Here is a 14,937-nt window from a genome sequence, read left to right on the forward strand (position 1 = left end):
CCCTGAACCCCTCAATGGCCTGAGCCTGGGATCAACAAGGCCCCAGTAAGCCATCTACCCTAGAGAACCATCTAACTCTAGCAAAGTCGGGGAACAGGGACCCTGTGAATGAGGATTAGCAAGAGCAGGATGACATCTTTCATAGCATATCTAGTATAAATAAATTTGAAGCAACTGGACTTGTTTAGTAATCATTGAAGACATTTCACTACTCATCCGAGCAGCTTCTTCAGTTCAACTGACTGGTATGGGAAGTCCTAAATTTCTTCAGTTCAACTGACTGGTATGGGAAGTCCTCAGCATATATACTCTTCCACTAATCCAATCACAATGGCACTATGTAACTCTTCAGAAAGGTGACATCTGAAACTCACAGAGGTGTGAATGCTGTGGAGTTACTTTGAAAGACATCTTTCATAGCACTTTCTAGGAAAGTAAGATAGTTAGTTTAGTTTGTCTTGGACAAATAAACAAGTTCAGTTTTGTTTTACTGCAAAAGAACCTTCAGGCATCCATTCTTTCATTTACTTTGCACACAGCCTAAGTGAAATGTAGTTACACTACATCCCCTTGATAGTTCCACCTAGCGAAGGCCCATCTTGTGTGTTAGAGTCCTATGTCATACCCCCCAACTGTCCCGCTTTCAGCACAAATGTAGAACAAGCGGCAAATTTATGAAGCTGCGCCCATTCCTGAAAACCCTTGCATTTTCTTCAAGGGGTACTAAACCATACCCCCCAACTGTCCCGCTTTCCGCGGGACTGTCCCGCTTTTAATAGCGCATCCCGCTGTCCAGGATAGTTCCATGAATGTCCCGCATTTCGGGACAGCAGGATGCGCTGGCTTCAGCTCCTTATGTGGCTCCTTGCACGGCAGCGACAGGTCCTTTTATAAGGTTGCGCCCCGTGCGTATTGACGTCACGCATACACATGGGGTGCAACTTCATAAAAGGCCCTGTTGCCGCTGCATAAGGAGCAGGAGCCGCTGAAGAAGAAGGAGCGGCTATGGGTAGTACTGTCTGGGAGGGGTACTGTCTATGGGGGCAATTGGGGGCACTTTCTATGGGGGCAGTTTCTATGGGGGCACTGTGTATTGGGCCAATGTCTATGAGTTCAATTGGGGGCACTGTCTATGGGGTCAATTGTATATGGAGGGTAGTTTCTATGGGGGCACTGTCTATGGGGTCAATTGTGTATGGAGGGTAGTTTCTATGGGGGCACTTTCTATGGGGGGGTACTGTCTATGTGAGCAATTGGGGGCACTGTGTATGGGGGGTACTGTGTATGGAGTCACTGTGTATGGGGGTTACTGTCTATTGGGCCTTTGGGGGCACTGTGTATGGGGTTGCAAAACTGGTACATAGTTATAACTACTTGTGGTGTGGTAATTGGGGCGTGGTCACAAAAGTGGGCGTGGTCAAAAAATTGCTGCGCTGAGCACGCCAAATCTTTTTGTCTGCTACACTGCACAACTAAACTTTACTCAGTTGTTGCTGGATTACAAATTCAAAAATAATGTAACTTATAAAGAAGGTTAAAGCATGCAGGGAGCTCTGCAACATTAAATTACATAATTATCTCTATATGAAAGAAAACAGCAAGATGCCTGGCATAATGCTGGGAACCAGAGTTCTCATTGGTCAGTTATTTTGCATTTATGATGAAGTTTTTTTATAAGCAGAATTCTCATTGGTAAACAGATTTATGTAGATCAGCTGGCCCTAGATCTGTATAAACCTGGCTCCCTGTTCTTTGTTCCTGCAATTGGAGTTGGAAACATTAAAGTGATTCTGACAGCCACTTAAAAATTTTTTTTTACACCTGCTGTTGTGTTTTAATTTGTATCAGCTTTAAATTCTGCAAAATCTACAAATTACAGACCCACGGAGCAGCCATGTTTGTTCCCCTCTTCCAGGTTTTAATTTAAATGCCTCCCAAGTGAATAAATATGCCCAATCACAAACCTGCAACGCCCCTTCTGCTTTCAGTCAGGGGGAGGGAGAGCCCTTAGAAGCAGACAGGCACGGGAAAACTTAAGATGGCCTGCTATTCTTCGTGGGAAGAGCAGAGAGGGGGGGCACAGCCCTTTGAAGTAGGCAGGCAATGGAAAGATCAAGCCTGCCTGCTATCTAATTCACAACGCCATGGGATGCTATGCGAGGGAGCGAGTTGTAAGGTTTGATATAATATCCTATGTTCTCATATTCATATAATCATATATTCATATATGCATGTATTTTGATACTTTGATACACTTTGATGCTTAGCATATCATACTCCATTTTAGAAATGTACCTCCATTTTGTAACAGCAGACAGCAAGGCTTGAACATCCCATAATAGTTGTTTTTCCCAATTAGTACCCTTGCACAGCTTGCATCTTACAGGATGTAAACCTTCAAAAAGTAACTTCATCTTATCTATGTACTCTATGTAAAATTTATGTCCCGCCTTGGCCGTCCTTGAAGAACGTCCTTGAGGATAATGAGGTTCTACTCTATTTTTTGGAAATGATTCCTTTGTATCTGCATGTACTCAAAAAGGGTATAAAAGCTATAATCACGTAAGAATAAATTGAACAGGTTTGAACTTCCATTCTGGTTGTGTCGTCCTTGTTCCCGTGCACGTCTTTGTCCCGGCAGGAGAGCTCCCACGGCTTACTCGTTTTAGGATTTGCGGTCAAGAACCCTTACACAAGGGAAGGAGGGGGAACTCTTTGAAGCAAACAGCAAGCTGAATCCTCCCAGGTTATGACATAGTCCTTTTGACAGATTGAGAAGCTACAGTTGGGCTGCCAGACAGTCAGGCTCAGGATCTTTAGTAGGATTTATGTAGAGAAGCAGGACTTTTAGGAAAAAACAGTCAACATGACCTATAGGTAGGTTTGGAAGTAGGTTCATAATACTATAAGAATTTTTTTGGTGTCAGTATCACTTTAAGCACAGTTTCCAAGCACTGAATAAACCTGCCCTTTATCCCCATGTCTGATTCCTGTGTCATATAATGAAGGGAAAAATGACATAATTATCTCTATATGTAAGATAACAGCAAGATGCCTGACATAGTGCTGGGAATTAGCATTCTCATTGGTCACTTTTCTTGCACTTATAATGAGGTTTTTAGTCAGTAGAATACTCATTGGTGAATTTTCCTCCATCTATAACTACATTCTTTGACAACATCTACAGCAAAACCAGGGGGCGCAGTGGGACAGCATCTTGGCTGGGTTTACAACCAGCCAACCCCTTTAAGATTGTTTCAATTTGCCTAGGACAACTCCCATTGACTTCTACATGACCTTGACAGCTTTTAGATTACTTTTTTAGTGGCTTTTGTGGTTTTGACACATAACAAACGACAAAAAAACATACTTTTTTTGTTTTACACAAAACAATTGAGTTTTAGCGCAAAAAAACACAAATTGCAAAAGTCATTGGCCTATTGCTATTACATGTGCAATTGTGCTTCTAGGCAAAGGGACTTAATCATCATAAAAACACATTTTTTTGTTTTTATTTATGTATACAGTGGTGTGAAAAACTATTTGCCCCCTTCCTGATTTCTTATTCTTTTGCATGTTTGTCACACAAAATGTTTCTGATCATCAAACACATTTAACTATTAGTCAAAGATAACACAAGTAAACACAAAATGCAGTTTTTAAATGAGGGTTTTTATTATTTAGGGAGAAAAAAAATCCAAACCTACATGGCCCTGTGTGAAAAAGTAATTGCCCCCTGAACCTAATAACTGGTTGGGCCACCCTTAGCAGCAATAACTGCAATCAAGCGTTTGCGATAACTTGCAACGAGTCCTTTACAGCGCTCTGGAGGAATTTTGGCCCACTCATCTTTGCAGAATTGTTGTAATTCAGCTTTATTCGAGGGTTTTCTAGCATGAACCGCCTTTTTAAGGTCATGCCACAACATCTCAATAGGATTCAGGTCAGGACTTTGACTAGGCCACTCCAAAGTCTTCATTTTGTTTTTCTTCAGCCATTCAGAGGTGGATTTGCTGGTGTGTTTTGGGTCATTGTCCTGCTGCAGCACCCAAGATCGCTTCAGCTTGAGTTGACGAACAGATGGCCGGACATTCTCCTTCAGGATTTTTTGGTAGACAGTAGAATTCATGGTTCCATCTATCACAGCAAGCCTTCCAGGTCCTGAAGCAGCAAAACAACCCCAGACCATCACACTACCACCACCATATTTTACTGTTGGTATGATGTTCTTTTTCTGAAATGCTGTGTTACTTTTACGCCAGATGTAACGGGACACGCACCTTCCAAAAAGTTCAACTTTTGTCTCGTCGGTCCACAAGGTATTTTCCCAAAAGTCTTGGCAATCATTGAGATGTTTTTTAGCAAAATTGAGACGAGCCATAATGTTCTTTTTGCTTAAAAGTGGTTTGCGCCTTGGAAATCTGCCATGCAGGCCGTTTTTGCCCAGTCTCTTTCTTATGGTGGAGTCGTGAACACTGACCTTAATTGAGGCAAGTGAGGCCTGCAGTTCTTTAGATGTTGTCCTGGGGTCTTTTGTGGCCTCTCGGATGAGTTGTCTCTGCGCTCTTGGGGTAATTTTGGTCGGCCGGCCACTCCTGGGAAGGTTTACCACTGTTCCATGTTTTTGCCATTTGTGGATAATGGCTCTCACTGTGGTTTGCTGGAGTCCCAAAGCTTTAGAAATGGCTTTATAACCTTTACCAGACTGATAGATCTCAATTACTTTTGTTCTCATTTGTTCCTGAATTTCTTTGGATCTTGGCATGATGTCTAGCTTTTGAGGTGCTTTTGGTCTACTTCTCTGTGTCAGGTAGCTCCTATTTAAGTGATTTCTTGATTGAAACAGGTGTGGCAGTAATCAGGCCTGGGGGTGACTACAGAAATTGATATTGAAAATTGAAATTGATAAACCACAGTTAAGTTATTTTTTAACAAGGGGGCAATTACTTTTTCACATAGGGCCATGTAGATTTGGAGTTTTTTTTCTCCCTTAATAACGTGAACCTTCATTTAAAAACTGCATTTTGTGTTCAATTATGTTATCTTTGACTAATAGTTAACGGTTTTTGATGAGCAGAAACATTTAAGTGTGACAAACATGCAAAAGAATAAGAAATCAGAAAGGGGGCAAATAGTTTTTCACACCACTGTATATATGATCTATTATTGTCTAATTCCAGATAAACTTTCCTGTGCATGCTCAGGTGCATAGAAAAAATATTTTCCAGTAAAACTTATACTGTATACAAAGCAGAATTATCTGACATATAGTACCTTGTTTTTAATCTAGATCATAGCAATTTACTTTTGAATCTGTGACTCTTTGTGAACATTAAGAAGTAATAAATGAAGCATTACATTTATTATCCTGTAATTTTATTAGCATTTTATGGGTTCCTCTAAAGAGAACTGCATTCAATTAATGAGTATGTTTGAATGCCAGTGCCTGTTTTATGACCAGTGTTGAGAGCATAACTTTAAATCAAAAATTCAAATGATATACTTAGTTTGTTTTTTTTATAACCAACTCAATAAATTTAACAATAATATGTTCAATGAGGGTTAGCTGTATATTATGTCACATTTAGTATTGTGACAGATAAAAGATTAATTAAGCCATCTAAAAATGTATATTACGTGTTTGCCAGTTGACTAATGAGGCTTAAATCTTCAAACCTAAATAGAAAATTTGAATTTTATTGGTGTTGCGCATTTGTTCAACATTACTTAGAAACCATTATAAAATAAAACCTGCAAAACAGTTATTAAATTCAAACAAAGACAAATGGGAAGGGTTTAGAAGAAGAACAGAAGGCTTAGCTCCCTCTACAGGGGATAACAGGAACTGTTTTTAGCATTGCTCTGAGAGGTGAGGAGTAGCGGCAGCTGTGTGAGACTAGGCGCCAGAGGGCTGGTGGTTGGTTGACCAGAGGGTGGGGTTGGTGCCTAGACAAGCTGTATTGTGTGGTGCATTGGGCAAGGGGAGCGTTATGCCTTGGACCCCTTCTGATGACCCTAGGCATAAGTGCACAAATGTCATTTTAAACTTCTAAAAGGTTTAAACGTAGAGGTTTTAAACTTCTAAAACCACGAAGCAAAGAAAGAACTTCCAGTTGTTAAGAGAACACCTGCCATTAATTATTACATGATCTTGACAGCTTTTTGATGGCGTATTTTTTCTTTTGGATTAGTCAACATTTTGTCACATAATTAATCCCCAAAAAAATCATGTTTTTTTTATCAACAGTCTTCAATCAGAGAGCACTTCTGCCCACTCCTGCACCACAAGCTGGATAAAAAAAGTACATAGTGCATTTCTCCGCATCGGCGCAAGTTAGGGGAAGGGAGAGGGTGGGAGGGGGACACCTATGTGTCTCCCATTCCCCCTCATAATACACCACTGCTAAACACAGGCAGCGCTGCATTAATGGGGTTAACTTCAGGTCTTTGTGTCTTGAAATGAAGTACTGTAGCAGGAATGCAGTGTGCAACGTACAAACATGGGCAGTTTGTGCCCATATTTTGCACTTTCAAAATTGCTGTCCCAGTATCTAGTCTAGTCTAGTCTATTAAGAAACTGTAAAGCAACTACTCTTTCCGAATTTTCTTGAAAAATTTCAGAAAGTCCAGTTAATTTAGACTTAATTCTACTAGATACTGTATATCAGAACCTAGATGAATGAGAATCTTCGTAGTCATACTGCCGTCCCAGTTATAAATAAGCTCTACATTCTTTATAGAATACAATGTTCTGTTCTCTACTTTATTATTTTTAAGGATCATAAAATGCTTGTGTCTGTGACCCATTAAATATAAATGAACGATGTTACCTACTGCCTGAGTAATATAACTGCTCTGTAATGATACATGGTAATTTGTTTACATATGCTGCATATGAATACATATAGGTTCATCTATAAGGAATGGGGCAAGGTGCAAAATGAAAAAGAACAGTCACAAACCATTCTGTTTTTTGTACCTTAAAGGAACAGTAACACTAAAAAATGAAAGAGCTTTAAAGTAATAAATATATAATGCACTGTTGCCCTGCACTGGTAAAACTGGTCTGTTTGCTAAAGTAATACTACTATAATTTATATAATAAGCTGCTGTGTAGCCATGGGGGCAGCCATTCAAAGAAGAAAAGGCACAGGTTACATAGCAGATAACAGATAAGCTCTGTGGAATACAATAGTGTTTTATCTGTTATCTGCTAAGTGCCTGTGCCTTTTCTCCTTTGAATGGCTGCCCCTATGGCTACATAGCAGCTTATTTATATAAATTATAGTAGACTTTCTGAAGTAAACACACAACTTTTACCAGTGCAGGGCAGCAGCACATTATATTTTAGTTACTTTAATACACTTTCATTTTTTGGTGTTACTGTTCCTTTAAGATGCAGTTTGCATCTTAAAGGAGAATGAAAGGTAAAAACTAAGTAAGGTTTGTCAGAAAGGTCTATGTAAATACAGCCATAAGCACTCAAAGAAACGCTGCACTGAGTTCCCTGTTAAAAGAAACAGGATTTGTTGTCTCTTTGTTTTCCTGTGCCAGAGACACGCAGTTCTCTCCTCTCTCCCCTCTCCTGTTCCCCCTCCCTCAAGAATGCTAAGAACTCCCTGCCCCCCCAGCCTTAGGAATGTGTGACCTGAGCCAATAAGCAGGAAGCTTCCTCATAGTCTTACTAACTGAGCATGTACAAGGGTCTTGGTCTTGGTGCAGGAGCAAGGCATTATGGGGACTTTCTTTTACAGAGCTCAGCGTTTTTTTTTCCTATGAGGCTTCTGATCATCTGAACAGGAGAAATATGGGGAGACTTAAGAACTGAAGGTATGCCTACAGCTTGAGATTAACTCTTTATTAGCCTTTCCTTCTCCTTTAAGGCTCAGCTGTCTGCTCTCCTAAAATAGTAACACAGCGAATAGAAGGGATAAAAAAAAAAAAGCACATGGGGTTCCTGCTCTATGTTAGGCCCTATGAAAAGGGACCTAGTATTGTCTTGCTTTACATGGTTTTAGCAAGTTTAACACAAAAGCTTATGGTTTATACAGAATTTTAGGAAATAGTTTATGTCTCTATTTTCTGTGCTTTCATTATCTGTGTCACTCATTTTGACTTTCTCTGCAAGCTTACAAGCAACATCTGTCCTCACACAGGGAACACACACTGAAAACTCACAAGGAGGTAAAGGCATCCACTAGCAACTGAGCAGAAATCTATTTTAGTATGGCTGGAGCTGCAGCAAGGCCCCCTTTATAACTGCCTGGCCCCACCCGTAGTTTTGGCTCAAATGCCAGGCACTCCCAGGATCCTTCTTTTCTCCCAGAAGTGCCAATTAGATTTCTCTCCAGTCTGTAACCAGGCTGGATGATGTCACAGACAGGGGAAAGAGTCCTCTGATCCCCTACATAAGCTTCAAGGGAAATGTTACTGCATAGAAAATGCTAGGAAGGTCTCTCAGAGTAGGGCACAGAGCAGGAAGGCTACCTGTCTGTGATTGGAGCTCTCAGAGGGTCTGGGGGTGCTGCCTGCCACTGCAATGAGCAGAGGGAGCCACCGACTAAGAGACTGAGGGGGGAATGTAATAAAAGTCGGTAGCAGGAAAAAATTTTCCTCTGTGCAAAAAAATTTGCCTTTGCAGAAATTTTATATAGGCTTTGACAGTCTAAGAAAGTTTGCAAATTTTATTGTAATAAAACTTCTTAATGAAAAAGTTGTTAAGTTTGCTCCAAAAGATTACGCCACCTTCAGGCATGCCTAAATAACAAGTCTAATGAACAATATTACATTGCAAAAAGCACATTTTTATTTTTATCTGTGCACATTTCTTTCCCATTTACAACTTTTCTAACATTACCCCATAGGTGTCTAGGAAACTGAAAGGAAAGCCAGGAGGCTAAGAAATTCCCCTAAGAAGTATAGTGAGTATAGGGGTGACCCCAACCATTTATGTTTTCTCACTGGTAGTTCGCACCCATGACCTTTTTTTCTGCAACCCGCGCTTTTTTGACACGGCCACAACTCACAAGTTTTGAGAAACAATTCGCCAATGGCGAAATGCGAAATTGTGCTCCAAATCCATGCCTGGCAAAAAAAATTTGCTCATCACTACATATAAGTTTTTTATTGAAAAAAAAATCAACATTTCTTGCACTACTGTTCCTTTCCTCAAGCAAACAATAGTGCTCAAAATATTGGATTTTTTCAATAAATCACTTATTTACACTAGTTCCCTAATGAGTGTGATACCTTTTTAATCATATTTACTTATTTGCCGGCCCCTGGTAACTTGCAGGGTGCTGCTGTCTGAGGCGGGTTTCTCAGCCTGACTCATGGGGGAGCATCTCTAGCCCCCTAATGTTTCATGACAGGTGCAGTGTGTGGCTCCCAAGCTTTTCACAATTGGCACATGTAACACCTATTTGGCTATAAAATGGCCAACCCAGGCTAGTAGCGTGGTGTAGAGCATGTGTTACATGCGACCTTAATGCACAGGAGTGGGCCTCCGCTACGTGGGAGGTATATAATGGAGCTGAGGGGTTGTTGCACTACAACTATCTGAAGTAGTGTGGTGCAATAGATAGAAATGGACGCCAGAGGATTCTTATGAATGAACTGGATATTACTTTATTTGTCCAAGACAAAGGTAATCAGGGTATTTCAATACTCACTTCATAAATGCAGAACAGTATGCAGTTATACAGATGATGTAATTCGGATCAATAGCAGAAGTATGATGTTCCCCTGGATATCCCTTCTCATCAAGAGGTTTGGGCAGGTAGAACAACAACAGCGTGATAGGTAGGAAAGCTCACCGGCATAGTCCCATGCTCTTTTGGAGGTTAGGGCAAGGCATATTTGCTAACCTATTTCCCTAGCACTTCTGTGTCCCTAATCTAAGGCCAGTAATGCCTGTTAGGAAGACTACTCCTTTGCTATTATCCTGGATGGAGCAAATGGCTGCTCTTTCTGTATAATTCTGTCTGAACTCACCACTTCTAGAGGGTGCTATGAAATATGCTGCTATACTGTCTTTTCCTCATTCACGGGGCCCTGTCCCCGACTTAATTTGGATGGATAGTGGCTTACTGGGCCGGATCTGAACCCAGGCTCGATGGAGCTCTGCTTCAGGTAGCAGATCAGCAGCCAAAGAGGAAAACACTTCCTTGTGCAAGACACTATATAGTCTGCCAAGGGGAGTGGTTAAATGAGCTAAACCTGTAAGGGATAGCTTTAGAAACTGTAACCTGAGTATAGAGGGGTCTACCCTATAACAGTACAGATAAGGAAAAGTAGGGAAGTAAAGCCATAGGGAGCTTAACCCTATGGGTCCCTACATACATATTCCAGCAACTTTTAGAAGTTAGCATTTTGAAGTTATTTTTCAAAATATTTTTATTGCATTCCTATAGATTATAGACCTTTCCAAAAATAAAAAATGCAAAAAATACAAAATTGCTGAATTACTTGACATTTTTATTTTTCACTTTCAGTTTTATGTGTAGTACAGCAAACAGTATTTGTAGATTCTATTTAGGAACAAATATAATCTCTGTTGTTCAAGACATGCTGTGCTGAATAGGAACAGCAGGGGTCACTGTTTCTCTACTATTTAAAATAAATTTACAAAATTCTTGAGCATTTTGCATTGAAACAGAACACAGAATTATATAGATGTAAAGTAAATAAAGCAATATTCACATTTTAATTCTGTGTCCTCCATGAAATGAATGCTTATCATTCTAAACACATATGTTTTCAGTTGATATAGTTAATAGAGAAAAACACTAATAATATGTGATTGGTTAAAAAATACAACTTCCTATCTTATGTACTGTAGCTTTGTTAAAACTATATATATATATACAGTATATATATATATATATAAAATCATGTATCCCTTATATGGAAAGTTGTCCTTAAAAAAAAACAAAACAAAACAAAAAAAAAGCCTGGCCAACAAAAATCGAATGAATTTTGCACAGAGAATACGGAGAACCCCAGTAGCTGTGCTGAAAAAGCTTTTGAGGTGGTACTAAAAAACCTGTGTCACCAGCAGTCCATATATATTTACTTAAGGATTATTTAATAAAACTTTGAATTTGTGAATTTGAGTTTGTTTTTATAAATCGATTAAATGTGCACATCGAATGCTCGCTTATTTACTAAAGTGGTAAACTTGTCAGAATAAAAAAAACTTGAATACTCGACTTTTTGAGTTTCAAATTCAAAACTAACGAATAAAACTCATAAACTCGAATTGAACACATGGCTTGACTTTGCCTAGGACAACTCCCTTGACTTCTATAGAAAGTTGTAAGCGTTTAGATGGGAAAGGTTTACATTCAAGTTTTTGGGTTTTTTGCACTTAATAAATACCAGATATTTGAGTTTTGGAATTGTATTTGAGTTTTTTAAGCGCTAAAAAAAAAAAAATCAAACTTGACCGTTAATAAATCACCCCCTTAGAGTGCTTCTTTAGGCACTTTGTAATTTATATTCATTTTCTGTTTTTAGCAGTTTCTGAAATATTGTGAGAATTGCCTGCTAATAGCAAGCTTTTGTCTCAACTGAGACTCAGCAACCCAAGGTTTAACTGAATTTACGTATTTCGCCAACTTCTATAGGAAAGCTAGGGGGCGCAGTGGGACAGCATCATGATTAGGTTTACAACCCCTTTAAGAATACAACCCTGATGTTGCTGGACTACAGTTTCCAAAATGCCTCAACCTTCATTATATGTTACATTATTCTGGGATTTGAAGTCAAGCAACAATTGAGTAAAGTTTGGTCAGTGCAGCAGGGTTTGCACCCCCTTTAAAAATTAAAAAATGGCACATTTCTGTGACTATATTGTGTACTGTGATATTATTCTGTTATTATGCATACACGTATGTATGTAGTTTACATTGTAGAAGCAGACCAAATTCATATGATTTATTTTATTCTTATTACATTTTAGTAGTAATGTGATATTTGCTATTGCATCTGCCGAGGTTGTGATTATTTAGCATTACTTTGGTGTTCAGTGCCTAGTAAGGCCAATATAAAAAAAAAGGAAAAACTGGAAAGACATCCTGTTTTTTTCAATGAAACCTAACAAACATATGAAATGAGGGATTTAGCACAAGCACACAATCACTGAGCATTTTATTATTATAATAGGAAATTATGAAGATTTTTCTTCAACAACAACAAGCCAATAATAATGCAGCCAATATATAAAAATAAGCAATGTAGTTTCCTCTTTCAACAAATGCCTATAATTTATTTTGAAGTTATAAATATCCTTATTTTGGCTGTTCATGTTGAGATCATTAATGATATCTTTTCTAATAATCTTAGACCGATTTTATCAGTATGGCTAAGAAAATTACACAACTGCACATGGCATGTAAAATTAAAGAATTTCATTTGTCTTAACCCATTACTAACCTTCTACTTTTTAAAGATATTTTGTGCTTTTATTTTGTGCTTTCATAAAATATTTCCTAATCCCTAACTACTGTATACATTTTTTCAGAGGATTACATTTATGTTGGATAAACAGTGGACCCTTTTCAAAGTTAGTGATCAGGCTTGAAGCTAGGGATTAGCTAACCTATGAAAGAACATAGGGTGTCAGATATATATAAGCACTGGACACAACACAGCATCTATATTCAAACAAACTGTTTAGACAGGGTGCTAATGGGACAGGAGAGGCCACCTCCAAACATACAGTCAGTCCATTTGCAAACATTCTGTTTTGTAAAACATTATGTTTTGGGCTTCTGTACCAGACCAAGGCAAACACAGCCCTTTATCAGGGAAGATCTGTGCCACCAAAGATGCCCCCAGTAGCTCCCAATCTTCTTTTCTGCTGATTCACTGCACATGCTCTGTGCTGCTGTCAGTTACCTGAGCTTAGGGGCTAACATACAATTTACTGTGTATATAGAATATAAATGTCACAATATAAGGCTGATTAGTAATTAAAATAGATAATTACTATATTACAGCTCAGAAACCAGTGCTATTAGCATCACAATTAAATAATCAGCCCTGTAGCATCACCTTATATGACAGGCCAACCTCATTTTCTGCTTGATAATTTGCTATGACCCCTAAGCTTAGCTTTTTAACAGCTGCCCAGAGAACACTGTTGTCACAGACACTTTCCAAGATGGTGAGCCATTGTGTTAAGTTTGAAGTCCTGGATTATTTCTGCTACTGAGATGCTGAAACTTTCAGCAGGCGCTGAAGGTAAGTTCAGTATATAAAATATGGAATTTGTAGCCATTATCATTTTTAGGGTTTAGTTCTTCTTTAAGAAAGGTTCTGCATTCCACATATACTAAGTACCAAAGTATATATATCAAAGTACATATACTTTGATATAGGATAATAATTGTATACAGACACAAGATATTGGGCCCACACAGTATATTATATCATTTTTATACAACCACCATACAGAACTTTAATAACTAGAAAACCATAAATATTTGTGTAAGCAGCAACTAAACGGAACAAAGAAAGTACAGGTGTGGGACCTGTTATCCAGAATTCTTGGGACCTGGGGTTTTTCAGATTAGGGATCTTTCCGTAATGAGGATCTCCATGCCTTAAGTCTGCTAAAAATCATTTTAATATTGAATAAACCCAATAGGATTGTTTTGCCTCCAGTAAGAATCAATTATATCTTAGTTGGGATCAAGAACAAGGTACTGTTTTATTATTACAGAGAAAAAATTAATCATTTTATAAAATTAAAATTATTTGCTTATTATGGAATCTATGGGAAATAGCCTTTCCAGAATTTGGAACTTTCTGGATAACGGGTTTCCAGATCCCATACCTGTATCAATAAAAGTGATAAATTAGACAATGTCATATTTTAATGTCATGCTTATTATTTTTATCTGTATTCTTGCATAGCACAAATAATTGTACCTAGATCTAAACACAGCTGAGATATTGATGTACTTTGGCCACTGAAGATACTGACTAATTTATCTATGGAGTTATATAATGTATAATTTATAAAAATATGCATATTTTTCTATGCATAACAATGTAAGAGAGAGCGGATAAAGAAAAAAGGCTACATTGTATCTCCTTACATCTGACGTTGCAACAGTTGAGAAGAGTAGCATTGGGATTCCTCTAGTTTCTGTTCTGCCAGTTTCTTCAGGTGCCTGTTTTATCTTATTCCTCTGGTGACTTCTAAAACAAAGGGCTGAGACACCATGATGGCTATTCAAAAGGACAAACCATATCAAGAATGCAAAAAAAGAGAAAAAGAAAAAGAAAACCTTTATAGTTTGTAGTAAGTTTCTTTTTAAAACTAAAGAATAAAATACAGACAAACTTTATACAGAGTTATCTAGTTTTCACATTAGGCTTGCTGGATATTTAGTCAGAGAATGAGATTACAGTATATCAGTTCACTGAGTTTTTTAAATAACAGTCACTCTTGGGATACTTTTGAACCAGCAAAATAGTTGTCGACAGCTCATTGTCACTGACATTGAAGTAGACAAGATAGGGGAAAATTGTTTCATACTTACCGTAATTTTCCTTTCCTGGTCATCCCCACGGCAGCATGTCAAAACACACGGGTATGCACTCCTCTGTCAGCTACAGCAGAAGAAAACAACCACGCCCCCAATCAGCATAAGTACCTCCCCAACACCGGTCTCCTTCGTCTTAGTTTAAAGCTGAAAAATATGAACAGAAAAATTAAGAGGGCGGGCATGCTGCCGTGGGGATGACCAGGAAAGGAAAATTACGGTAAGTATGAAACAATTTTCCCCTTTCCTGGTCATCCCCAGGCAGCATGTCAAAACACACGGGTAAATACCAGAGCAATAAACAGGGAGGGATGATTGCAAGACATTTATTTTTGAGACACAGACAAAACAGACTGCCCAAACTGAGCATCTGCTGCAGACA

This window comes from Xenopus tropicalis, chromosome 5, assembly GCF_000004195.4.
Source record: "Xenopus tropicalis strain Nigerian chromosome 5, UCB_Xtro_10.0, whole genome shotgun sequence".
In the NCBI taxonomy this organism is placed as follows: domain Eukaryota; kingdom Metazoa; phylum Chordata; class Amphibia; order Anura; family Pipidae; genus Xenopus; species Xenopus tropicalis.